Source organism: Labeo rohita, chromosome 1, assembly GCF_022985175.1.
Source record: "Labeo rohita strain BAU-BD-2019 chromosome 1, IGBB_LRoh.1.0, whole genome shotgun sequence".
NCBI lineage: Eukaryota > Metazoa > Chordata > Actinopteri > Cypriniformes > Cyprinidae > Labeo > Labeo rohita.
Genome location: NC_066869.1, coordinates 11,058,974 through 11,086,669, shown reverse-complemented (window position 1 = coordinate 11,086,669; position 27,696 = coordinate 11,058,974). Strand labels below are relative to the sequence as shown.

General features: G+C 35.9%; 2 pseudogenes; both read left to right on the top strand.

Annotated features, from left to right (window-relative positions):
* Nucleotides 1-22,736, top strand: LOC127176554 (B-cell receptor CD22-like; annotated as a pseudogene).
* Nucleotides 22,715-26,707, top strand: LOC127162868 (B-cell receptor CD22-like; annotated as a pseudogene).
* Nucleotides 26,708-27,696: the final 989 nt, after the last annotated feature.

The following is a 27,696-nucleotide window of genomic DNA, read 5'->3' as shown; positions in this document are numbered from 1 at the left end:
TGTCAGAATGACTATTCTTTCTCTGAACTTTTTGCTCTTGATATCTGGTGAGTCACAGTTGTCATAGTGCTGTAAGCGTTCTTGTGTTTTTTTAAACGGGTCATCGGATACAAAGCTCAATTTTACATGTTGTATGAACATAAATGTGTGTTGGCAGTGTGTGTACACAACACCGTATTATGATAAAAATCCACCCAGTGGTATTTTTGTAATCTTTATAAGAAATATCCCCTTTTTCAAATCAAGCCATTCTCAGCTTCTTGTCGGTGTGATGTCATACCGACAAAGGACGCTCCCATGATAGTTAAATAACACGACCGTCTTACCTTAGACCTGCGAACAGTGAGCTGTGAACAGTTTTTTTGGGATCAATTTTTTATTGGTTTTGCATAGAAAGGGTCATATACAGTTGTATACAATTGCTTCTTTACAAAAAAAAAAAACAAACAAAAAAAAAAACAGCTCAGTCGGACCCTCTGAACCCCTTCAAACGCCAACCCGCCCCCCCCCCCAGTGGTCCCCCAAGTCCAGGCCATCTTATAATAAAATTGCAATCAAACAAAATAAAATACATACAATAATAATATTATAAAATAAAAATAAATAAATGAATACAAAATACAGATGCAGATATTGTATGTGCAATATAACAGACAGATAAGTAGAGTAACACATAAATCATCAGAGGTTTGCAACTTCAAATTATACCCCAAATTAAATTCTACCATCTTGAATTTTTCTGTTAAGCCATCTGCAACAGCTTTCCATGCAGCTGTGAATAGTTTTTATGCATCTTTGCAAATCGCCTTAATAATGTGCTAGTTAGCAAGTTTTGCAGCTGAATGTGGCTAAAATAAACAGTCTGGCTTGTCACCCTACAGAAGAGAGGGGTGGGGTGAGCAGAGCTCATTAGCATTTAAAGGAACATGCAACAGAATGGCTCGCTCTGAACAGGGCTGATTTTGACAAGGTAAAAAGGGTGTTTTCTACACTACCACTGAGAAATTTTAACCAAAGTATGTTATAGACTTCTCATTAAGACCCTAAAGAATCATATCAGCTTGCAGAAAATGGGCATCCGATGACCCCTTTAAAGCATGCATTAAGCATCCATTCTACACTTCTTCAAAAGCGTCTCAGCCCGTCAATCATTTTTGGTTGGCTGACATTTACATGGCGGAGCTTTGGAGAAAGTGTGTGTGGTTATGTTGGCAAAATGGCTGAAATCTCTTTAAATTCAAGGGTGGTTGATTGTGATTTCACTTTTTAAACTTTACGTTAGTGTGTAATGTTGCTGTTTGGGCATAAAAAATATCTGCTAAGTTATGACGCTGAAAGTTCAATGCAAACAGAGATATTGTCTGTTAAAATTATGGCAGTTTAATGCCTACAAAAATGGCTTGTAGGGACTACAACGAGCTACTTCCCGGGTTGGTGACATCACAAACCTACAAGATTACATAAACCCCACCCCTAGGGGAGCCCCGCCCACCATGGAGCTGAGGTGAGGGGTGTGACATTTCTGAACAAGCTCTATAAGCGTTTTAGCGAATCAGAACAAACTGGGCCAGCTAGCCAATCTGAGCCCATTGCAAATTTCTGAGGGAAGAGCTTCATAAAACCAGGAAATCATCAGAGCGTTCATCGGAGAAATAATGCGTTAAGCATTAACACATGTTAGACTGTACCCCATAAACACAATCTTAAGCTTAGAAAACACCCAGCCAACCATCCCTTCAAATGGCAGATGTATTCAGTTTGCACAGTTCTGTGTCGGCATGATCACTTCTGCTTTTCTGCAACACCCTCTTGCAGTACTTTTTACAGTCTTCACACTGTGTGTGTGTCATCTCTCCAGCAGCAAAAAAATTATTTGTATTCAGCTACATGTATAAATAAGCTTTGATGCTCTGTGTTTTCTATTTCAGGAGTTTTTGGAGAGAACTGGAATGTGATTTATGAAACTAAATCAATATGTGCTCTTAAAGGATCCACAGTAAACATGTCATGCACATATACATACCCTGAGCAGTATCAATTGATTGATACATTTTGGATAAAGATGCCAGATGTAGAGATCAAAAGTTTAAAAGAAAAAGTATAAAGACAGGATTGAATACATTGAAGACAGGCAAAAGAAAACTGCCATCCTCAGACTGCACAACGTCACTGAACATGATGAGACAATGTATTGTTTCAGATTGGAAACCAAAACTGAAGGGAAAAAATGGATTGGTAAAGAAGGAATTCATCTGAATGTTTCTGGTAATTCACTTCTATTACACATTTAACAAAAGTTAGTACTTTTAGAACTTGGTTAGAAGATCTTATCTTTACATTTGCCAAAACTGTACAAAATATCAGACGGTAGATGTGTTTTCTCTTTCAGCTCTTCAGGTAAAAGCACCACAGCTGGTGCTGGAGAAACAAACAGTCAATCTGACCTGTGAGACAACATGTAATCTGACAGACGGATTCATCTGGTACAAAAATGGACAGGCTTTAAACATCCACAACGAAACACTCCAGATTCAGTCAGAGCGCAGTGATTCTGGCAGTTACAGCTGCGCTGTCAGAGGACATGAACATCTGCCCTCTCCTGCTGTCAACATCACTGTCATGTGTGAGTAGGTTTCCTTTTATCTTTTTCTTGGCCTCTGTAAAGCGCAATAAAAAGTTGCCTTCAACCTGTCAGAATAGCCTCATCAGCCCTCTGCTGGTAGATCCTGTCACTACACCATCTGACTGCTCTTTCTCAGTTGAAGTACTGTACATTTTTCTATTCATTAACCATGCATTCCGACTAAATACATAGATGTTGCAAATATTATACTATCATATAGATGTTTATTTTTCTGAAGTGCTTTTAAAAGCATGGAAATGGATATGAATAGCTTACTCCAGGTCTTGGTGTGAGTTGTGGCTGAAGTGACAAAAAAGATAATATTGCTTACTGTTTAAGCAAGTCTAACTCTAAACTTTGTAGCTTAATTGTGACCCTGGACCACAAAACCAGTCTTATGTTGCATGGGTATATTTGTAGCAATAGCCAAAAATACATTGGATGGGTCAAATTATTGATTTTTCTTTTCTGCCAAAAATAATTAGTATATTAAGTAAAGATCATGTTCCATGAAGATATTTTGTAAATTTAAAGGTGATTTTCTCAATATTTAAATTTTCTGGAACCATCAGATTCCAGATTTTCAAATAGCCTTATCTCGGCCAAATATTGCCCGATTTTGTGGTCCAGGGTCACAAATATAATTGTATAAAACATGTTTGACCATTTTGCTTGAAGTTCAAATTAAAGTTCATAAAAATCATGTTTTACCTCTAGATCCCCCTCAAAACACGTCAGTGTCCATTAGTTGGTTTGCTGAAAAAGTGGAGGGAGATTCAGTGACTGCAGCAGTGATTCAAACCCTCCTGCTCTGAACTTCAGCTGGTTTAAAGAGAATCAAACCTCAGCTGTTGGATCTGGACAGAGTTTCAGCATCTCCAGTGTTAACTCCAGTCACAGTGGACATTACTATTGTGAGGCTCAGAATAAATATGGATCTCAGAGATCAGCGTCTGTTTCAGTCACTGTTAAAGGTAGAGCAGCTTTTTTGCTTACATTACTTTTTCTAAAGTGAGACAAATTCCAGTTTGACGTTTTACTCTGTTGTCTCAGTTGTAGAACGTCTGGCAATGTTATACATATCCATTGGAGTGATTTGTTGTGCTGCTGTTATCATCATGATGTTGCTAATTTGGTAAGATGTAATTCCAGATAATAAACTGCATTTATAACATCCAATATAAAGGATGAATTTACTGGACAGACTAACTTTCAATACTGAAAGTCTGAAATGTGATCAAAAGTACATTGTAGCTCTGAAGACTAAATGGCACTGTCAAACACTTTACATTCCTAGTTTTAAGTACCAATTAGACTGGTTTTGTTGTGCAACATAGACACGCGATGAGTGCGCAAACAAGCCAAACCCCTCTTGTGGATACCTGTTTATACTATTTACCACCTCAGTTGTGAGTATTAAATGTGAAAGAGAACGCTTTTCTAACCTACAATTCCTGACGGTCCTGAGAATCAAACCTGTGACTTTCGGGTTACAAGTTCGACTCTCTAATTAGGCCACAACTGCCCCAAAATGCACTGTGGTTCTGTACTGTTTCCAACTGGAAATAAACATTGATTGCAGGGTTGCCAGGTTTTCACAACAAAACCCACCCAATTGCTACTCAAAACTAACCCAAAAGTAGCCCAATCATGTTTTTTTGGTGGGGTTCCCCTGGTAAAATTAGCATTCCAGGGGCTACACACTACCATTGGGGTCGCTTCAATCCAAGGACATGAAAAACAACCCCGGCAACAGTGTTAAAGTAGCCCAATTCCAAGGGAAAACAGTGGACTTGGCAACACTGATTGAATGTGCACTATAGTGCCTTTGTGAGTGAGGCCATCTTCGTTTACCTCAATACCACCAACATTTACCCATCCAAGAAGTGCCATATCCTATAGTGCAGACAGACTATACAGAAATCTCTTTTTTTTCTGGGCTATCAATACCCTTGTCCATTGAGTGGTCCATAATCTCTAACATAAACTATTTAAACTAATGTTTTAATTTGTTGTACTGATTCACTTATGGCTGTAATTCTTGTACAGACAAATTACTTTGAACTGGAAATATTTCATGTCACATCTCATGTCATATCATAACACTTTTTAATTGTTCCCACTGTTATATTCATTGTTTTTAAGGAGAAGCAGGTGGATGAAAAAGAGCAGTGATTCAATGGATCCTCAGGTTAGAAAATGGGTTTGGTTATTGATAGTTTACTCATCATGCAGGAGATGAACTAGCAACTCACACATTCCTGACTTAAGTTGTTTTCAGACACTAGTTATTTATGATCTCTCTATTTTGTTTTTAATGGACAAGATGAATCATCCCAGATCTCATCATGACAAAGCTTGTGACATTACTGAACCTGTGTATGAGAATATAATGGTAAGAGTGCAAGAATAAACCTTTAGTTAGAAGAAATGAAATGCTCTTGGATGTCAGTGTGAAAATGTCAAATGTCTATTGAATAAGTATGGAAATTCAAATAACGCAAAAAGCTTGTCTGAAAAGTTTTTCTTAATAGTTATGAATGTTTTAATTTTCTTTCTTTCTTTCTTTCTTTCTTTCTTTCTTTCTTTCTTTCTTTCTTTCTTTCTTTCTTTCTTTCTTTCTTTCTTTCAGCTTAACAGGAAGAGGCCGTGAAACTAGTGAGCTTAAGAACCTCAGACATTTCAGTCTCCTGAGATACAGATTTGTTTCTCTCACTGAAAGGAGATGCATGAAAAATCCACTTTTCACATTTGTTCCTTTCCCCTCATGTCCATCCCCTTACCCATCTCCCCTCACTTAGCTCACACAGAATGGTCAATAGCGTGATATAATGTTATACATGAACGCAAGTGATATTCACACCCTTACCAAAAAGAAGTATACTTTAAGTTTATTATTAAACTTATTACTTAAGTATATTTTTAAGTATACTCTATGTAGTAAGTTTACAAATATCAGTGTACTAGTAGTATACTTGTAAGTGTACTATTTCAGTACTTTTTGGGACTAAATTGGCCCTCTTTCTAGTATATAAAAGTATACTTTTAAGTATACTTTAAGTATAACCGTAGTAAACTTTGAGTACACAACTAATTTACATCTATGTTTTTAGTTTGTACTGCAACTATACTAAACGTGAACTAGGTATACTGAAAGCTTACTAATTAAATACTTAGCATTTTTAGTAAACAGTCTCAGTAAACTACTAGTTTAGTAGCTTTATACTGCAAGTATACTCGTACGTTTTCTTTAAGTGAATTTTACATCATACTTTAAGTACACTACTATGTTCCTATTTAATTATTAATTTGTATATATATTGTTATGTGAAAATTTGAACGTACAAAACATCAAAAGAAAGAACAGGGAATCTGCTTGTAAACAAAAAATATATATATTCTAGCTTCATGCATTCTTTTATTATAAACATCTGAATGTGGGTAAGTTTCATACATAAAAAAAAAGAAAAACATTAATAAATATTTTGAACAAAAAGCTGAAAAAAGACTATGAATTGGATTCAGAACGATAATCAAAATGTAAATGGATTTGATTCACACTTGACAGCTTGACAGTCATTAATTATTACCTCTTTATGGGTCGACATTTTATTCCATAACGTATAACAGTTTTGATGCTGTTTTTTATGTCTGATGATCCTGTTAGATTATGCGTGGAATCACGTTTCGGTTTCATTTTTGCTTATGTTTTGGAAATTCTGTACAGAGGATGTGTAATACCGTATACCATATGGTACCATATAACAATGAAAATACAGATTCTAGGAGCACAAGTATAGCTCAAATATATTTCGAAATTTTATAAGTACAAGTCAAGTATACTTAAATGTCATTTTAAGTATATTTCTGAGAAGTACAAAACACACATTTCTGAGAAATACATAAAAAGTAGACTGAAAGTATACTTTCCTATTTTTAGTTTAAAAGAAGTATACTAATAGCACACTTGGATAAACTTCTTTTTCGTAAGGGCTCAATTTTTTCAAGAGTTAGACTAAAAGGTAATACAGATCCTAAGAGTTAAGAGATATTTTGCTTACTGCAGAGAGTGTCAATCTTTTACTCTTAGATTTATCTTTGATAATTTTTATGTCTTGTACTGATGATATTAATATTTACCTGACTGATAATAAATTGTTACAGTTGAAATGATTCTGTTTACTCATTGTGAAATCACTGACTCTAGTAAATCACATTGTATCCTTGTTAGGTTAGTAAAGGATCCGACATTAGTTCATGTACTTAGAATGTAATGGCTAAAAAGGGAATTTCCATTTAGATCACCTGAATGTTGTTCGACCAACCTAAATTTGGTTGGTTGGCCTTACCTCTGTTTATTGTAATATTACTCTAGCTAAGTGTACTTGGGAAACCATCGCATGATCATACCTTGTTATAATAGTGACCATTATATCTGTAGTAGTGGTCGTGACCTCTGACTAGGGAAAATGTAGCTTTATTCAAGTGTGTACAGATCTGTGGGGACTGAATAAAAGTTCTTTCAGAATGGAGTGGCCGTCTAAATAGTATTAGTCAATTACCTTTGATCAGGGGCGATTCTAGGATTTTTATATTAGGGGGGCTCAGCCCCCAATGAGGGTATAATAATAATAATAATAATAATAACTATATAAATAAAATAAAAATATTTAACTAATAGGGGTGGTTTACTAAACTTAATGAAGTATTCCACTTTAGCCTAGATAGGTATATTTGAGTACTGAATAAGCCAAAAGCAAGTCTTCTCGATCCCTCTCTCTCTCTCTCTCTCTCTCTTTCATTTTGTTTACAAACACAAACACAACATTTTACTCTTTTCATTTCTAGTACAACCCCCTTTCTTTAGCTCAAGTATGCAAACCTCTTTGCCAAATGCACTGTATTATGTATAAAATTCAAATGAAAATGGCAACATGATCGTTTTATAAAGTATGCGTTCATATGTGTTAAAGGCTTAATTTTTGCTGGAGAAACAGCTGTGGTGTGACGACGGGTAAACGTAGTGAATGGTAAAAATGAATCTTTCCAGACCTCATCATATGACAGATGACAGATGTAAAGCTTGTGTGTGACTGAACATGTGTATGAGAATGTAATGGTGAGCGTTGTCTTGTACAGTAAAGTCAGGAGGTCATTTCACAAATATGGAGAAGTTTTTTTTATTTCAGTTGAGTTACATTCAAAACACATTTGCATAAAAAAGGGAAGTTATTATAATCACTTATCTTACATGTTCTGCCCGAAACAACATTTGCTCTTTGTGTACTTGTGAAAGCCACTGTGAACAAGGTATGAGTTTTTACATATTATTTAATAAAGATCTTGTACATTTCAAATGTGAATTTCAATTTAAGTCATGTAAATATGTAAACATTAAATAAATGTTCTTTCTAGATGATAAAACAAACCTTTTTAGATGCTAGTCTTTGAATACAAAACAAGTCACAAGACAGGATTCGATACTGTCTGAACACTGTTATTCATGAAGTGTCTATTGATCTCTGACACACGATTTGATATAATCAAACTCTTTAACAGAGCAACACATAAACCTCTGTGGACAACAAATGAATTGCAACAAATAAATGATTTGATTAAGGATAAATGACCTGCTAACAATTAATATATTTATACTAATGTGCATAACATCACTAACATAGACTGACAGTGATTGTTACCATCCTGCATAGTATACCTAATGACTGTTAAGTAATTTCATTTGTTGTAACTGTAAAGATTGCAGTGGTGATGAAGATCAGAATGACTCTTTCTCTTCCTCTCATTTTTCTGCTCATGATTTCTGGTGAGTCACAGTTGTTACAGCATCACTTTAAAATGTTTTCTGCAATAGTAAACATAAAATATCCTCTTATGCTCAAACTGCCATCTTAGGAGGTCTGATATTTTTCAGCCAATCAGAAATGCTCTCAGCCTGTCAATCACTGTGTGTTTTAAATGCTTCTCAACAACTGATTGGTATTATTTAGTTACAACTGCAAAAACTCAAGAGTTCATCATTGATCTATGTTTTTGTGTTTCAGGAGATTTGGCACAAAACTGGGTTGTGAGTTATGAGAAATCAATATGTGCTCTTAAAGGATCCACAGTAAACATGTCATGCACATATACATACAGTCAAGAGCTTGTACTGAATGATACATTTTGGATAATGTGTGAGAAACGGAACAAAATCAAAAGTTTAAAAGAATACCCTGAGTATAAAGACAGGGTTGAATACATTGAAGACAGACAAAACAAAACTGCCATTCTCAGACTGCACAATGTCACTGAACATGATAACAGAGTGTACTGTTTTAGATTACCTAAAATAGTTAAAGAAAAATGGATTGTTCTAAAAGGAATTCAGCTGGATGTTTCAGGTAATCCACTTCACTCCTTTATGTTTGTTAATAATCAGAGGTGGTAAGTCCAGGTTCAGAAAATAAAAGTCCTCATCAGTATTTTGCTTCAATCACCTGAATTTGCTAATTAGCACAGTGTTTTAGCCAGGAGATCAGAGATGATTCATTTCAAGTCACAAGCAAGTCTCGAGTCAAATCCCAAGTCCTTAAAGTCCTTAAAGTTAAAGTTAATGAGATAATTAGGTGACTAATTAAATGATGATTGTGCATTAGTGATAAACAAGCAGCATCACTGAAGAAAAGGGAAACACAAGAAATACAACTGAGGCCACATTTACACATAGCCGGGTATTTAGAGAAACGAATATTTCCTCCCCTCCGTTTTCAATAATAACATTGTGCACACAAACTTCATTTTCAAAAAACTTGTCATTTATATCAACCCGCATAAATACGCCGTAGAGCGCCATAATAACTATGCCAAACCTATGGGCAGCAGTATAGGGAAAAGAATAAAGCCATGCAAGCCAATCAAAATCCAAAATAAATAGGGCGCTCACATGACATTAAGCATTTTCTGGCGCATAATGTGATGTTTGAGAACCTAAAACCCCGTTTCCACAGCCTTGGATGAAATCAACTGACAACAAAAACATACATACAAACAAACAAAAAACATTAACCTTGCATCCCAATGTGCATACTATCCACCCTATCTGCCCTAAAAAGTATTGAAAATTGTGAGTATCACATAGAATTTAGGATGGATAGTATGCACATTGGGATGCAGGCACAATCTTTCAAGATCTGATTAAACACCAGCTTCACTCATTACTAGCCAAAATGACTTTTTAATACTTTAATACTTATTTTAAGTCTGCAGAATTTCTCATTGAGAATTAACAGAGGTTTAGATGTTGATGTTTTATTGGCCAAGAAAAGGAAGAAAAATGTGGTCATGGTTTGGTTTAGTTTGTCTCTTGACCCTTTAGTAATTGGTTCTAAGTGACTGTAAAACTGTTTGTGCACATTTGTGCATTGCTGAATCAAAAGCTTGAAGTAGATTAACTTATGCTTTCTACTTAGAACTTGTTTGAATGGACATCATGAAGTGGTTTTCTCTTTGGTTTATTGACTGATATTCAGCTATTACAGAACTGCAAAAAAAAAAAAAAAAAAAAAAAGTCATATTAAACAAACACCACTGTATTGCTTCAGTCTTTAAAAAAATATGTGCTGATGATTCATATGCTGGTTCTTGATGTCTGTGTGTATCTAGATTGTGCATGAATTTAAATTGTGTAGATTTAAAATGTATTCACTATAACTATTAAAACATCACTTTGCTTGCATCCTGTAGTTTCGCAGGGTTGGTAATGCAAATGCTAAACCTAAACATAAAAGAGAGATCTAACACAAGAAGTCAAGAGTACAGAGCCCAACTAAAGCAAACACAGATCTCCATGATGGTGACATCATTTTAATCACTAAAACCAACATCTGATCCTCTGTAATTCTCAGTAACAGCAGGTGCTCATCACTAATGCACAATCATCATTTAATTAATCACTTAATTATCTCATTAACTTGCTTAACTAGATTTTCTGGGGCACGTTCAAGCTCAAACAGGTGTGCAATGTTTTGCTACGGTTTCCGAGTTGAACGACATGTTTCCTGGAAATGGTATGCAACGGTGTTTAAGATGCATGTGTCAAAAACGTCATCCCAATCAGCAGCAACAAGTATATAAACCACGTGGTATTACAGAGACAGGTCACACAATGGCTCCAAGTAAAGTCGTTTACAAATATGACCGCTGCAGCTCGGTATACGCAACAATTTAAAGGGGTCATCGGATGCTAAGTTCACTTTTTCATGTTGTTTGAACATTAATGTGTGTTGGCAGTGTATGTACAAATCTTCCCTATAATGATAAAAATCCATGCAGTGGTTTTTAATTAATCTGTAAAAATAGTATCCCCTTTTTCAAATAGAGCCGTTCTCAGATGCCTGTCAGTGTGCCGTCACACCGACAGAGGTCGCTCCTACGATAGCTGACTGACATGAGCTCTTACCGTAGACCAGCTGTCACAGTCCTGTAACTTTCCATGTTTTGATGCCAGAGCAGGGATGTAAATTAGACAAGAATATCTCTGATTGAGTGATTGAGGTGTTGTGTTGCTGGATGTAATAATGAACATAGTGGTCGTCATTTCCTCCGACATCTGAGCTGCTGAAGATGCAGTAGATTACATTTGTTTGTGAATAGAATGCGCCTCCCAATCTACATATATCTGTCTATGTTCGCGCGAATCATTCATGATCCAGCTTCACTTACAGCAGAAGTGAGTATGAATCTTTGCGATTGCCTTTCCTTATAACGTGGTAGTTAGGAAGTTAGCGGCTAAACGCGGCTAAATGCGGCTAATGTAAACAAGACCGTCTTTCCACAGAGAGAAGAGAGGGGCGGAGTGAGCAGAGCTCATTTGCATTTAAAGGAACAACCCCTTAAAATGAGATGATTTTTGCAGAGCTGATTTTGACCAGGTAAAAAGGGTGTTGTTTTACAAAACCACTGAGAATTTTCTTTAAGACCCTAAAGAATCATATCAACTTGTGGAAAATGGGCATCCGATGACCCCTTTAAGATATTAGAAGACATGTTTGTCGTAAGAGTTTTATAGTAACAATATAGCATACCAACATGATGGTGTAGTTGTTTATATTTTTAGCTTCATTGCAAGGCAAGTTTATTTATATACCAAATTTCGGTAACACTTTACAATACGTCTGCACAAATATGCATTAATTCATGCTTAATGCACAAATAATCACGAGTTAATAATTCATGAAGAACTAAAACATTTATTAATGATTACTACATCAGCAACTATTGAACATTCTATATGATTCATAGATTAAGTAATCATTAAACTGTTATTAGTTAAATGTGTCATAATGTATTCATTCCCTAATAACTAATTTTTTTATTAACTAATGATGTAAATTCATATGTTAATTACCACATTGCTCAAAGCTATGTACTTCAACTTCTAGTTGGCTGCTTTAAATACTCATTAGTTAATGATTTGGAAATATATCATTATGTTGTGACTTTACTTGTTAAGGCACAGACCTATTAACTACTTGTTAAGTAATATGTCAATGTGGTTATGGATATAGAATTGTTTAGTTATGTGCCTCAATGAGTTGGAGCCATGCATTCAACCTCCAGTTGTCTGCTTTAATTAATCATTACCTAATGATTTGCAAAGATATCCTTATGTTATGACTTTATTTGTTGAGGCACATGACTAACTAATTCTAAATTCTAATTCTAAATAAATGGCAGGACTTTTATTTTCTGACCCCTGGATTTTACACCTCTGTTAAAAATTTCATTTCTTGGACATGGTTATAAAGATGTGTTTTCTCCAGCTCTTCAGGTAAAAGCACCACAGCTGGTGCTGGAGAAAGAAACAGTCAATCTGACCTGTGAAACGACATGCAGTCTGACAGACGGATTCATCTGGTACAAAAATGGACAGGCTTTAAACATCCACAACAAAACACTCCAGTTTCAGTCAGAGCGCAGTGATTCTGGCAGTTACAGCTGCACCGTCAGAGGACATGAACATCTGCCCTCTCCCTCTGTCAACATCACTGTCATGTGTGAGTAGATACTTTAAAAAAGACATAAAATCTGTCTGCATTTGAATCCTAGGTGTTTTACTCACTAGCCCCCTGCTGGCCAGTGCTGTATCTACACAATCTGTCTGCAAAGAGCATTATTTTCCATTGACAGACGTTCATAGAAATGCATTCTGATGAAATATGATTTTGTGTTTGTGTATGAAGATTTCCAAAATGGAACGAATTGCTTGCTTTTAATTCAAAATCTAATTATAGATAGTGTTGTTTGAAATATACACAAATGATTCAGAAACTGGCTCTTGTCTCTACTAATGAAGATGGATAAAACACATGTTGTTTTACCTCTAGATCTTCCAAGGAGCGTCTCAGTGTCCATCAGTCCATCTGCTGAAATAGTGGAGGGAGATTCAGTGACTCTGATCTGCAGCAGTGATTCAAACCCTCCTGCTCTGAACTTCAGCTGGTTTAAGGAGAATCAAACCTCAGCTGTTGGATCTGGACAGAGTTTCAGAATCTCCAGCTTTAACTCCAGTCACAGTGGACGCTACTATTGTGAGGCTCAGAATAAATATGGATCTCAGAGATCCGCATCTGTTTTAGTCACTGTTAGAGCACAAGGTAGAGCAGCTTATTTGCTTACATTAGTCTTTCTAAAGTGACTCAAATGAATCTGTTCAGATGTTTTCCTCTGTTGTCTCAATTGTAGGACATTTGGTGATACTGTACATATTCATTGGAGTGATTTGTGGAGCTGCTGTTGGCACTGCGATATTTCTAATTAGGTAAGATGTCAGAAAATCTCTCACATGAAGTATATGAAGTAGAGGAAAGTATTTAAATCAATGGCACAAGATGATTTACTAGTAGGCTGTTTACTGATATTTGCGGCACTTTTTAACGCCCAAAAAGTACGTCTCAACCCGCACGTCCTGATTTTGCAACATATTTTGTTGACCCTGGAACAACATTTTAATCCAAAAATTGAATCTTGACTACATCCCTACACCTAAACCTAACCTTACCCATGAGTAATCCCTAAAATCAGAGGAAATGATAGATAAATGACACTGATGTACAAGCACCAAACACTGATTGTAAGCCTAAACTTCACAAAAACTATAAACTAATAATAATAATAATTGTATCATATGTATATGGAAATACATTGTCTGATTGGTTGCATTGATTAATTTATGGTTATAACTGTTCAGGACATAATGATGTAGGCTAATACAGACATTTTTGTTTCCCACAGTCTTTTTAGTCAGCTGTTAACACTTTGTTTTTTGATAACATATTATATATTCTACATAATGTACTCACTGTTATATTCATTGTTTTTAAGGAGAAGCAGGTGGATGAAAAAGAGCAGTGATTCAGTGGATCCTCAGGTGAGAAAATGGGTTTGGTTATTGATAGTTTACTCATCAGGGAGGCATTAGTTATTTATGATCTCTATTCTGTTTTTCCATGGCAAGATGGATCATCCCAGACCTCATCATAACACACGCAAAGCTTGTGATGTGACTGAAACTGTGTATGAGAATGCAACGGTAAGAGTTCCTCATTCATAATAGATGACACCCTGTTCACCTTTAGCCAGAAGAAATTAAATGCTCTTGAATGTCAGTGTGAACACACCAAATGTCTTTTGAATAATTATGGAAATTCATATAACACAAAAGCTTGTTTAAAAGGTTATCAAATTTAGAAATGGGCAGGATTTAATGTATTGTTACTAGAGTACAGTAACTAGTGGGCCAGGCAGCAGCCGCTTGTGCTTTTAATGGGCACACTTTAACATTTACCTTTACATACTTCAGAATTATTTAAAGTCATTTTTGACTGTCATGTAATTTGGAGCAGGTTAATGAAAAAGAGATACGATTCAGTTGAGTCCTGGGTGAGAAAATGATTTTGATGAACAGTAGTTTACAGATCTTGGAGATGCATTAGTTATAATCTCTTCGTTCTGTTTTTCCAATGGCAAAGATGAATCATCCCAGACCTCATCATGACAGACGTAAAGTTTGTGATGTGACTGAACCTGTGTATGAGAATGTAACGGTAAGAAAGAGTAAACCCTGTTCACCTTTAAGCCTGGCTCACACTACAGGATTTTTTAAAAACACACATAAGGAGAATCTTTGCAGATTATCTTCTCTGAAATCTTGAACATACACACACTACAAGATTTAAAAATTGTGGCGCATTACACACTACACAGTAAAATTCACAGAGTAAAATTAACTCTATTCAGAGAACATTTGGTCCCTCTCTAAATAGAGTTAAATTAACACTGAAGCAGAGTTAAAGTTAATGAGATAATTAAGTGATCAATTAAAAGGTGATTGAGCATTAGTGATGAACACCTGCTGTTAACAATAAGTGATTAAATCTCTCAAGATCTCAGCAGATGATGATTAAACAACTCCACAAACAGCATCACCAGCTTCACTCATTATTAACCAGACTGACTTTATTTCTGTCACACGTCTACAGAAGGTCTTATTGAGATTTACAGAGGATCAAATGTTGATGTTTTAGTGGTTAAAATGATGCCACCATCATAGAGATCAGCATTTGCTTTAGTTTAGCTCTTGACCCTTGAGTTTCGGGGTTAGATCTCTCTGTTCAACTGTGCATATGATGTTGTAAAACAGAGTGGTTAGTGCTTTACATTAAGCACATGTTAACTGATTTTATATGAGGGGATGTTTATTTTGAGCTGATGTAATTAAATCCAGGATAACTTTTTCTCAATTTGTGGTCTTTGATTTTGCATGATCTCACAGAACTTCAAAAAAAAGAAAACCTTAAGAAAAAAGCGTAGTAAAGATTTATTTTAGATTCTTGTAAAGTGTAAGTAAACACCACTATTACTCAGAGACACACAGACATCAAGTACCAGCATATGAATCTCAACAATGGTGACAATGAACAAAATGCTTCATGCTGCAATGCATGCTGGGTAACAACATAGTAAAAACTCCCATCATGCACTGCAGTATGAATAATTATTGTCACCACTGTTGAGGATCATATGACAAGTGTTCACGTCTAAAGTCCTAAGTAGATGTACCTCCCCCCCCCCAATTAAAGCTTTCTGGTGGTGATTGTTTAACAGGACCTTTTTTTCAGCAATATGCCCATCAATAAACCAAAGCGAAAGATCGCTTCATAAAGTTCACACAAATGAGCTGTAAGCAGAAAGTGTAAACTAATCTGTTGTTTCAACCATTTGATTCAACAATACACAAATGTTTGCTGTGAAACAATATTACAATTGCTTAGAAACAAAATTATTGTAAGTTACTAAAAGGGTCAAGAGACAAACTAAAGCAAACATTGACCACAATTATGGTGGCATTATGTTTATTATTATTATTATTATTATTATTACAATAAAGCCAGTCTGCTTAGTAATGAGTGAAGCTGGTGATGCTGTTTGTGGAGTTGTTTAATCAGATTTTGAGATTTAATGTCTTTTATTTCAGTTGATTTAATCTGTGTCTGAAGTCAGTTGTAGTTCTTGTGTTTCTCTGTTCTTTATTGGTTCTGCTTGTTAACAGCAGGTGTTCATCACTAATGCTCAATCACCTTTTAATTGATCACTTAATTATCTTATCAACTTTAACTCTGTTTCAGTGTTAATTTAACTCTGTTTAGAGAGGGACCAAATGTTCTCTGAATAGAGTTAATTTTACTCTGTGAATTTTACTGTGTACAAGATTATCATGCCGGAGGGAGCGCCTCACGTGATCTCATGCAACAGATCATCATTTCAACAACTAATGTTTACAAATGTTAGCTAGCGTGCTAGCAGCTTTATGCACTGTTGAAAACTGAGACGATTTCACTCCAGAGCTTTCCTTGCTCCATGCGGTTGTGGTATGTTTTTAACATATTATACAGACGGTGTTACTACAAAAACACAAAAAGCAGTTTCCTCCATCCCCACTATCTAATGGACCGCACAGCAGCTGTTTTGTGGTCGTGCATTGGCTGTTGTGATCATCCCGATTTAAAATTCTGAACATCAAACATGTTTGATATGATCGGGCGGCCCCGATTTGTGTGAGAACAGATCGGGAGGTGCAAGATTCGATCTGTGAACGTCTCACATTACCAGACAGTCCTTCTGAACATTGGGACCGATCAAGGTGCTCGACAAGATTTTTGCTCTGATTCTAAGGAGGGGAAAATTGGGGCAAAATTGGCCCAACACCGGGCTAAAAATCCTGTAGTGTGAGCCCGGCTTTAGCCAGAAGAAATTAAAGGGGTGGTTGATTGTGATTTCACTTTTTTAACTTTAGTTAGTGTTGCTGTTTGAGCATAAACAATATCTGCAAAGTTGCAAGGCTGAAAGCTTAGTGCAAATGGAGATATTGTCTTGGCAGTTTATTGCCTACAAAAACACCAAGAAGAGGAAGAGTTGTTGCCATGTCGTCAAAACTAGCGGCACACGAAAAAAATCTATTCATATATGAATCGCGATTCTGTCTTCTAACGATTCTAATGGATTCATAAGTTTCAAAATCAATGTTGTAAAGAAGCAGTTCTTAATGTTGTTTCTCGCATGCTTCCTGCTCTGCATCTCTGTGTGTGTGTGTGACTCGAGCCCTCCTGCCCCTTTGAGCTCTGACTGAACTGCCCTGTTGGTCCGGTCTAGGTGCCCCGGGTTCACGATTTCTGCCAAAGGGGACCCGCGATTGTGCCTTCGTACTTTACACTTTTTACACATAGCTACGAAAAGCGTTAAACATGGACGCACATGCACACTGTAAAAAATTGCACTGTAAAATAACAGTAATTTACTGGCAGCTGTGGTTGCCAGCATTATACTGTTATTTTAAAGCTCTCTACCGTTAATTTACAGCTCTTCATTTTTACAGTATGTTACCGTTATTATACCATGTGGTAACTCATTTTATTTTGGAAACCGATTGCTTCAAACCATTTGAGTTTTAAAAAAACTATTGTTTATATGTTGTTAGTACAGTGAACTCATTTAATTTGAGTCCACTAAGAAGAATATTTCTTAATATAAACCCACAAACACTTAAAGTGTAATAAAGAAGCAATCGACTTTTACTCAAATCTTTATAGATTGTCATTAACTAACAAAAGCACAAATTTGTGTAATAAAGTGCTTAGTAAAGAGATTGTCACTATATCAGCAATTCCACAATTACTGTCTTTAAATAAAGCAGCAAAACATCAGTGTTTGTGGCTCATCATTGTCTGAAGCACAAGCTCTACTCTCCAGCACAATGGTGACCCACAAAACTAAATTAAACTGACAGATCTCTCTTGTACAAAAACACATCAGTTAGGCACAATCAAATATTTACTCTCCTTACCAGTTAATGACTTTGCATAATTGTTTTTCTATGAACATTCACTAATATTTTAGTGAAAATAAATTGATTTGCTCGGTAAATCTGACTGTTATGTTTTACAGTATATTACTGTTTTTTCTTGAATTAACAGTAATCAACTGGCAGCTCGGTTGCCACACTGTAAAAAATTGCACTGTAAAATAACAGTAATTTACTGGCAGCTGTGGTTGCCAGCATTATACTGTTATTTTATAGCTCTCTACCGTTAATTTACAGCTCTTCATTTTTACAGTATGTTACCGTTATTATACCATGTGGTAACTCATTTTATTTTGGAAACCGATTGCTTCAAACCATTTGAGTTTTTAAAAAAAACTATCGTTTATATGGTGTTAGTACAGTGAACTTATTTAATTTGAGTCCACAAAGAAGAATATTTCTTAATATAAACCCTTAAAGTGTAATAAAGAAGCAATCGACTTTTAGTCAAATCTTTAAAGATTGTCATTAATTAACAACAGCACAAATTCGTGTAATAAAGTGCTTAATAAAGAGATTGTCACTATATCAACAATTCCACAATTACTGCCTTTAAATAAAGCAGCAAAACATCAGTGTTTGTGGCTCATCATTGCCTGAAGCACAAGCTCTACTCTCCAGCACAATGGTGACCCACAAAACTAAATTAAACTGACAGATCTCTCTTGTACAAAAACACATCAGTTAGACACAATCAAATATTTACTCTCCTTACCAGTTAATGACTTTGCATAATTGTTTTTCTATGAACATTCACTAATACTTTAGTGAAAATAACTTGATTTGCTTGGTAAATCTGACTGTTATGTTTTACAGTATATTACTGTTTTTTCTTGAATTAACAGTAATCAACTGGCAGCTCGGTTGCCAGCATGTTACTGTTTTTCTACAGTGTGTTGCCGTACATTAATTACAGTTTATTACTGTTAAATTACATTTCATGCTGTTTTTTTTCCATCATACATCTTTAACCCTTTAAAACCCACAGCAAAATCCTTAGTTTTAAATGAACACTTATAATGTGTCAACACTACAGAGTGTTTGAGTAATACTGAATTAGTGCTGAAGTTAATGAGATAAGTATATGATTGATCATGTTCTGATTGAGCATTAGTGATGAACACCAGCTGTTAACAAACAAAATTGCTGAATGAAAGAATAACACAAGAACAACTGACTTCAGCCACAGCCTTAGATGACATCAACTGAAATAAAAGAAGACATTAAATCTCTCAAGATCTGATTAAACTCCTAAAACAGCATTAGCAGCTTCAATTATTACCACACCGACTTTATTTCTGTCAGACGTCTACAGAAGAGAGTTGCAGAGGTTTAGGTTTTTTTTCTTTTCTTTCACTACCATGGTAGAGATCAGTGTTTACTTTAGTTGGGCTGTTGAACCTTGACATTTTAAGGTTAATTTTAGTTGTTGTAATTGTGTATGTTTATAACATGCTTGTTATGACAAAAAAATGTATATGTATTTATATATATGTATATATATTTACATAGTTGACATCAACTGACCAGCATTGCTATAACTAATGCATCATAAAAACCCAGTTACAGCAAATATATGTATGTTTCAATGTCAAGAGTCAGGAGCCCAATTAAAGCAAACACTGATCTCCACAATGGTATTGTCAAACAAAACAATAAAACATCATCATCTAAACATCTCTTCATTCTCAATAAGATCTTCTATAGACATCTGACAGAAATAAAATCAGTCTGGTTAGAAATGTGTGAAGTTGGTAAAGCTGTGTGTTGAGTTGTTTAAATGTTCAGTTGATTTCATCTAAGGCTGTGGCTGAAGTCAGTTCTATAGTTCTTGTGTTTGTCTTGTTTCTCTTTCAATCAGTGATTCTGCTCATTAACAGCAGCTGTTCGTCAGTGTCTGAAGTCACTCATTAGTTTTCATTATCTCTGTAAGGTGGACTATATTAGTAAACTCATGTAGGGAACAGTGAATGAGGGTGTAGAGTTTGATTTTAAACAGTCTCTGAGTGTCGATTTTGAACGCTGTTAATTCACGATACATAGCAGCAGGCTACTTTTTCGAAAATGACAAATAATACCCAGAATGCACAGTTTTAATGGAAAACAGCATGTTACTGTCAAAATTTGGCCGTTTTTTTACAGCAATTTTTAACAGTGCAGTTGCTGTGGTATACTTGCTGGCAAACACTTTTTACTGTTACAAAATAAACCATTACTTTACAAAACGCAATCATGTATTCTGCTGTATTAAAGCTTTAATCAGGATAAATCCGTAACGTAACAGTTATATTAAAAGCTATCTCACAGCGTATCTAAAAGTATGATACAACAACAAACAAAAACACATACCATTTTGAAACGTCCTGTAAGAGCTGTTCTTGCACAGGTTCTGGCGCGATCAACTTCACTAATATTCTCTGAGTCTCATTCGGGCTCAAGCAATTGACAAGCAATTTTGACAATGTCATTGTTTACAATACAACCGGATCGTATGTGAGGGGCGTAACATTTCTGAATGCGCTCTAGCAGTTTAGCGAATTACAACACACTGGGCCAGCTAACCAATCTAAGCCCACTGCATATTTCTGAGGGAGGGGCTTCACAAAACCTGGAAATCATCCGATCGTTTATCAGAGAAGGGACAGAACGGTGTAGAATAAAGCTAAATTATGTGAAAAATTACCCAGTCAGCCACCCCTTTAAATGCTCATCAGTGTCAGTATGAAAATATCAAATGTCTATAGGAATTCAGATAACACAAAAAGCTTGTTTGAAAAGTTATTTTACACCACCAGTAATTTGAAGTATACTGTAGGCCTATTATTTAAAGAGAAGCAGGTGGATGAAAAAGAAATGATTAAGTTGAGTCTTGGGTGAGAAAAGTGAGTTTATCAGTAGTTTACAGATCATAGACATGAATTGGCAGTTAAAATTAATGACTCAAGCTGATTTCAGACATTAATTATTTATGATCTCTCTACTCTGTGTTTTTAATGGCAAAGATGAATCATTCCAGACCTCATCACGGCAGACATTGTGATGTAAATGAACCTGTGTATGAGAATGTAAGGGTAAGAGTTCCGCATTCATAACCCTGTTCACCTTTAGCCAGAAAAAATTAAATGCTCTTCAATGTCAGTGTGAAAATATCAAATGTCTCTTTAATAAGTTTGAAAATTCAAATAACACAAAAAGCTTGTCTAAAAGTCTTTAAATTTAGAAACTTTAGCTAAGGCAGCAGGGTGGGGCTGAAATTTACTGTTTTAGATAAAGCAACTTCAGTCATTTCTTTCTTTCTTTCAGGTTGACAAGAGGAGGCTGTAGGACTTGTGAGCGTGATGGTTTTTCAAAATAACGTTTGCTATCTTAAAACTCTTTTAATGTAGCCTATATCTCCTGTTTGAATGTGATTCCTGTAAGGACATTTAAACATTCATACATGTAAAGCCTCTTTAAAACAATTGTAAAATGCCATACAAATAAAATTACCTTGAATTGACATTTACAGTAAAGGCAGTAGGTCATTTCACAAATATGAGTTATTCAAAACACATGTCCACAGAAACAGGAAGTTATTATAATTACTGGCGGTTTAACTTGTCTAACATGTTACAAACTGGACATTTCCCCCTTGTGCGCTTTTGATGGAAGCCACTGCGATTGAGGTATGAGAGTTTTTATATGTTATTTAATAATATGAGCTTGTACATTTTACATGTGAATTTTAATATGCAAATATGTGAAGAATAAAGAAATGTTCCTTGTAGATGAAAACAGATCTTTTCAGATGCTAGACTTTAACTACAAAACAAGAGCCACAGTACACTATTCAGTATTGTCTGATCACTGTTATTCATAAAATGTCTATAGATCTCTGACACATATTATCTGATACTGTATAATCAAAGTCTAATAATGCAACACATAAGGCTCTGCATGACAACACATGAATTATTAAGTTACCTGCTATTAACAGTGTTTATTACTATACTAGCATGCATAACTTCACTAACACAGACTGACAGTGCTTGTTAGCGTCCTGTATACTGTAACTAATAACTGTTGTTGTGGCTGTGAAGATTGCAGTGGTGGTGAAGGTCAGAATGAGTCTTTCTTTTCCTCTCATTTTTCTGCTCATGATTTCAGGTGAGTCACAGCTGTTACAGCATCACTTTAAAATGTTTTCTGCAATAGCACGCATAAAATATATTTTATGCTCAACCTGCCCTCTTAGAATGATATTTTTTAGCCAAGCTTAAATGCTTGTCTTCAGAGGGCGGGGCTTAAAAGAGACAAATTGTGGTTGAAATGGTGAAATTTAGAAATTAAATGATGGTTATATCAACTTGTTTAGTGCTGTGTTGGATTTAGTTGGAATTCATATTTTGTTCTGCATGCTGATGTGCTTCTTGTTCAACATCATCATGATAATTTGTGCTTTTTGGTAATACCTTTCATACTCATCTGCTTTTACTTTTACTACATTACTCGATTCACAATAACTGACCATATATCTGCTATATGTTTTGTGTTGCAGGGGGTTTTGGAGAAAACTGGAATGTGATCTATACAACTGAATCAATATGTGCTCTTAAAGGATCCACAGTGAACATGTCATGCTCATATACATACCCTCAGCAGCTTAAATTGATAGATACATTCTGGATAAAGAGATGGGATGGAGATATCAAAAGTTTAAAAATTTAACAGAATATCCAGAGTTTAAAGACAGGGTTGAATACATTGAAGACAGACAAATCAAAACTGCCATTCTCAGACTGCACAACATCACTGAAAATGATGGGACAGAGTATTGTTTTAGATTAACAACTGAAATAGATAAAGAAAAATGGATTGGTAAACCAGGAATTCAACTTACAGTTTCTGGTGATCAACTTCACTCCTTTATGTCTTTTAATAATTTAATTTCTTGGGCATGGTTATAATAATGGTTATATAATGGCTTTTTTCCAGCTCTTCAGGTAAAGGCACCACAGCTGGTGCTGAAGAAACAAACAGTCAATCTGACCTGTGAAACGACATGCAGTCTGACACGGGGATTCATCTGGTACAAAAATGGACAGGCTTTAAACATCAACAACAAAACACTCCGGTTTCAGTCAGAGCGCAGTGATTCTGGCAGTTACAGCTGCGCCGTCAGAGGACATGAACATCTGCCCTCTCCTGCTGTCAACATCACTGTCATGTGTGAGTAGATATTTTTCACTGAGAATAATTAAAACTGATATCAAACAACTGAGTAAAAATATGGTTACATATAACCAGTCTTCAACCAAACAATCAATCAGAAAAGCTCTCTGGAAGTGAATCCAAGGGATTTTGCACATGATATTTCTACAAATAAAAACTGAGGAAGATTTTATTAACTAAAATTAGAGGAATTGTGTCCAAATTAATTTACTATTATAATTATAGTCCTACTTATGTGTTGCTGGGCCTAGCACATTCTATGTTGATAAAAGGCCCATAAGTATGGAAAAATAGACAAGCCCATATGGTTATTATTTTTTTAGGGCCCCACCAGCAGAGCTGTATCTCATGTTATTTTAGGGGCCACTAAGAGGCTGTTAAGGAAAACCATCTGTTTCCCATGGAAGTGTTTACCTTAGGGGGCACCCGCCCCAGTGATTTAGGTTGACATGCTTGCGTGACTAGACCAGTATAAAAGCTATCCTCGACCAAGTAAAAATTAGTTCTCTATAGACAACTCGGCTTGATTGTCCTCGGCAATAAAGTCTATCTTTTGGCATCCAAACCCAAGACTCAAGAGTGATTCTTAGACGGGAAAGAGGGGAGACCACAACAAAACCAGACTTACTGCAGTAGTCTGGTCTCTGCATATTGACAGATATATCTGCCCATATTTTGGTCCACATATACTCAGTCATCTTTATGTGATTTATTGCTAAGTGTCCTTCATCAGTTTTATTAATAATATATAAGCCTGCAGTCACCTTCCTTAAAAGATGAAATGACACGAAAGGTGAACGTTATTTTTAGGATCTGCAATGATAAGACATAATGATAAGAGATCCTCTGGAAAATTGTGAGACAAAAAGTAAAATCATGCTGATTTACTTCTAGATCCCCCAGAAAACACCTCAGTTTCCATCAGTCCATCTGGTGAAATAGTGGAGGGAGATTCAGTGACTCTAAACTGCAGCAGTGATGCAAACCCTCCTGCTTTGAACTTCAGCTGGTTTAAAGGGCAAACATTACTGGGATCTGGTGACACCTACAGAATTACTAACATTAAGTCTGAGGCCAGTGGAAACTATCATTGCTCTGCAAGAAATGAACATGGACCTCAGGCCTCTGCTGCTGTGACTGTAAATGTCATGTGTAAGTCTGCCTTTATTTTTGATCAGATATGGTTGATCATTTTCCTAATTATTTTTCATAATGCACGTCATTTTATACTTTTGTCTTTTCAGATCCTCCAAAGAACATCTCAGTGTTCATCAGTCCATCTGGTGAAACAGTGGAGGGAGATTCAGTGACTCTGATCTGCAGCAGTGATTCAAACCCTCCTGCTCTGAACTTCAGCTGGTTTAAGGAAGGAAAGTCTGTAGGATCTGGAAAGATCTACACCATCTCAAAGATCAGCTCTGATCACAGTGGAGAATACAAGTGCAGATCCAGAAATAAACATGGAGAAAAGGACTCTGATGCTGTGATACTGAATGTGATGTGTAAGTGAACACTGATGTTAAATTCTCAACTATGATAATAAAATGTCCAGTTTTATTGATTTATCAAATAATTTATCCAATCAGTTTTATTTTTATTTCTTTCAGACAAACCAAGAAATGTTGTGGTGAACCTTAATTCATCTGGTGAAATAGTGGAGGGAGATTCAGTGACTCTGATCTGCAGCAGTGATTCAAACCCTCCTGCTCTGAACTTCAGCTGGTTTAAGGAGAATCAAAACTCAACTATTGGATCTGGACAGAGTTTCAGCATCTCCAGCTTTAACTCCAGTCACAGTGGACTCTACTATTGTGAGGCTCAGAATGAAACATGGATCTCAGAGATCAGCATCTGTTTCAGTCACTGTTAAAGGTATTCACTGTAAACACACACTCTTGTGCTCTTCTTGTTTAACTATATTTATCATCCTGTGTTTAAAGACTTATATATAAAAAAAAAAAAATCTTTTCATATAAATAATTCTTTCTCTTAGGTGTTTCAAATAGCTTGTTTATCATTGCTGTCTGTGTCACTGCTGCAGCTGTAGCTGGATTTGGGCTTTTGTTTCTCATCATCATCATTGTGCACAAAAGGTCAGTGGGCAGAATATAACATTTAAAAATATGCAATTTTAATGTATTCAGAAACTTGACTGGAGTTAGTAAATCACAAACTGTAAAGCAATGGTCTTTTTCAGGTATGTTTAGTTCTGAACAGTGAAAATAAAAAGGAACTATTTTAAAGTGACATTATCTACAAATGTTCACATTTTACCTGCTGCAGCCATTTTTTTTAAGTCTTTGTTTTTAACAACTTTTATATATACATTTGTCCTTAAATATTCAACAACAGGAATAAGAGAAGAAACAATGACTCTAGGGACACTGAGCAAAAAAAGGTGGGTAAGTCACATTCTACAGTGTAAAAAAAAAAACTGATAATATCTTGGCAGTAAATTACCTGTATTTTCTGTTAAATGCATAATTTAAAATATGGGTAACTCCTGTAAAAATCTAATTAATTTGGAAAAGTCCTTCATGTTAACAGTATATTACAGGCTTGAGTGCAGCTAAAGTTAAATTGCTTTATATTTCATTGTATCATAGAATTTGTAGATCTAATGTGACTGGACTGATATTTTTCAGCCCTTTCTAACAGATTTAACCTTGTGAGATATCAACAGCTTATGAAATGTCACAAAAGTTTCCTTTAATATTCACTTGACATTGTTTTGTAAAGTATAAAAATACAAATGGATACAAGATATTTAATTGAAAATACATTATTTAAATGAATTTCTATAGGTAGCGTGTTAATTATACACTTTTAAATATTACAGCTGTGCAGAGTTGAATGTTCATGGATTGTAGTATCAATCACAAAAGAAGTTCCAGTTTATGCCGCAATGATTCTATTGCAGACTTCTGCAGGAAAAGCCTCCGAATCTGGAGATGCTGAAAATGCTTCTGTCCAGGATGGCAGAGATATAGACGCAAAGAAACCTGAAGAGGAGGAGATTGAGTACGCCAGCATTACAATTCACCATCTTGCTTCTAAAGCCAAGTGAGAAAACAGGAATTATTCTGTCTTAGTAAAAATCATTGTTATTTGCAAAGTGCTTCTTATAGAAAACAGTACCATAAAGTATGTAATAAACCAACAGATCATATTATTGTTTCATGAAATTAGTCCAGGACATTCATTAAAGGCCAGTCCTTGCACAACGCCTTTAAAAATCTGTTTGGCTTCATCAAGTTTCATGCTCTGTGATGATCTCACTCTCATCTATGTATTTGTCACTTTTGCAGATCTGCTGCAAGCCAAGAGGATGTATCTGTGATTTACAGCAGCCTCAAATAATCTGGACTGATCTATATCCAGACTTTACGATAACTTTTTCTTGCTTTAGTGTTTTTCATTTTTCATGTACTGTGAGGTATTTGTGGTCAAGGGTACAAGGGTCTCTCGCTCTCTCTTTTAAAGGTTTTGGCATTTTGATGTTTTACCCTGCTGTCTCAGTTGTAGGACGTTTGATGACTATGCTCACCCCAAATTATTAAAATATTTTAGGTTTCATCTAAAGACTGTGGTTTTGTCATGACTGATACGGGAGACTCAAATGCGGGGCAAAAATGGGTTCATTGAAAAAACACAAAAAAACACAATATTCAAGGAAAATAGTCCTCCCAGCGCTCCTCCCTGGAGGTGATCTGGGGAAAGCAAAAAAAAGAACTCACAGTCCAAAAACGCACAGGGAGGAAACTTGACCCATTAGGCAAAACTCACGGAGGATGACGAGGCACGGGGAGAGAATCTCGACCCGGCGTTGAACAATCACAGCAGTAACAAACTGAGAATCCTCGGGGAGCGATCTCGACCCGGCGTTGAACGATCACAGCAGTAACAAACGGAGAATCTTCGGGGGAGCGATCTCGACCCGGCACGAGGAAGCACACTGAGGTTGACACGGCACGCAATGCAGAGCTGCAACACCATCAAGCTGACAAAGCGGAACACCAGCGGGTACTATGGGCAAAGAGCAAAAAATAACAAAAGCCAAAGGCGCGGAGAAAAATTGCAGAGAATAAACAGGACTAGACTAGACTTGGCAAGAGATCAAAACGGACTGACACAGGACAGAGGGGACGAGAGTTTAAATAGAGAGGAAGAAATTAGCAGAGAACGAAAACAGGTGTGAATGTGAAAATGGGAAAAGAGAAACAGCTGGAGGGAGACACGGGGTGGGGAGAGTGACGTAGTCACAGCGCACGTGGCGAGATGACAACAAAACCACAAACAGACACACAGGCAGGAAAAACCCAGACAGAGCCAGGATCACGACAGGTTTTGTGTTTACCCGCGTCTCCTCGCACCTTTAGTAGGCGATTGTGACACTTACGTTAAAAGATGACTCGTGGATTCATCTTAATGCCAGCAATATGAA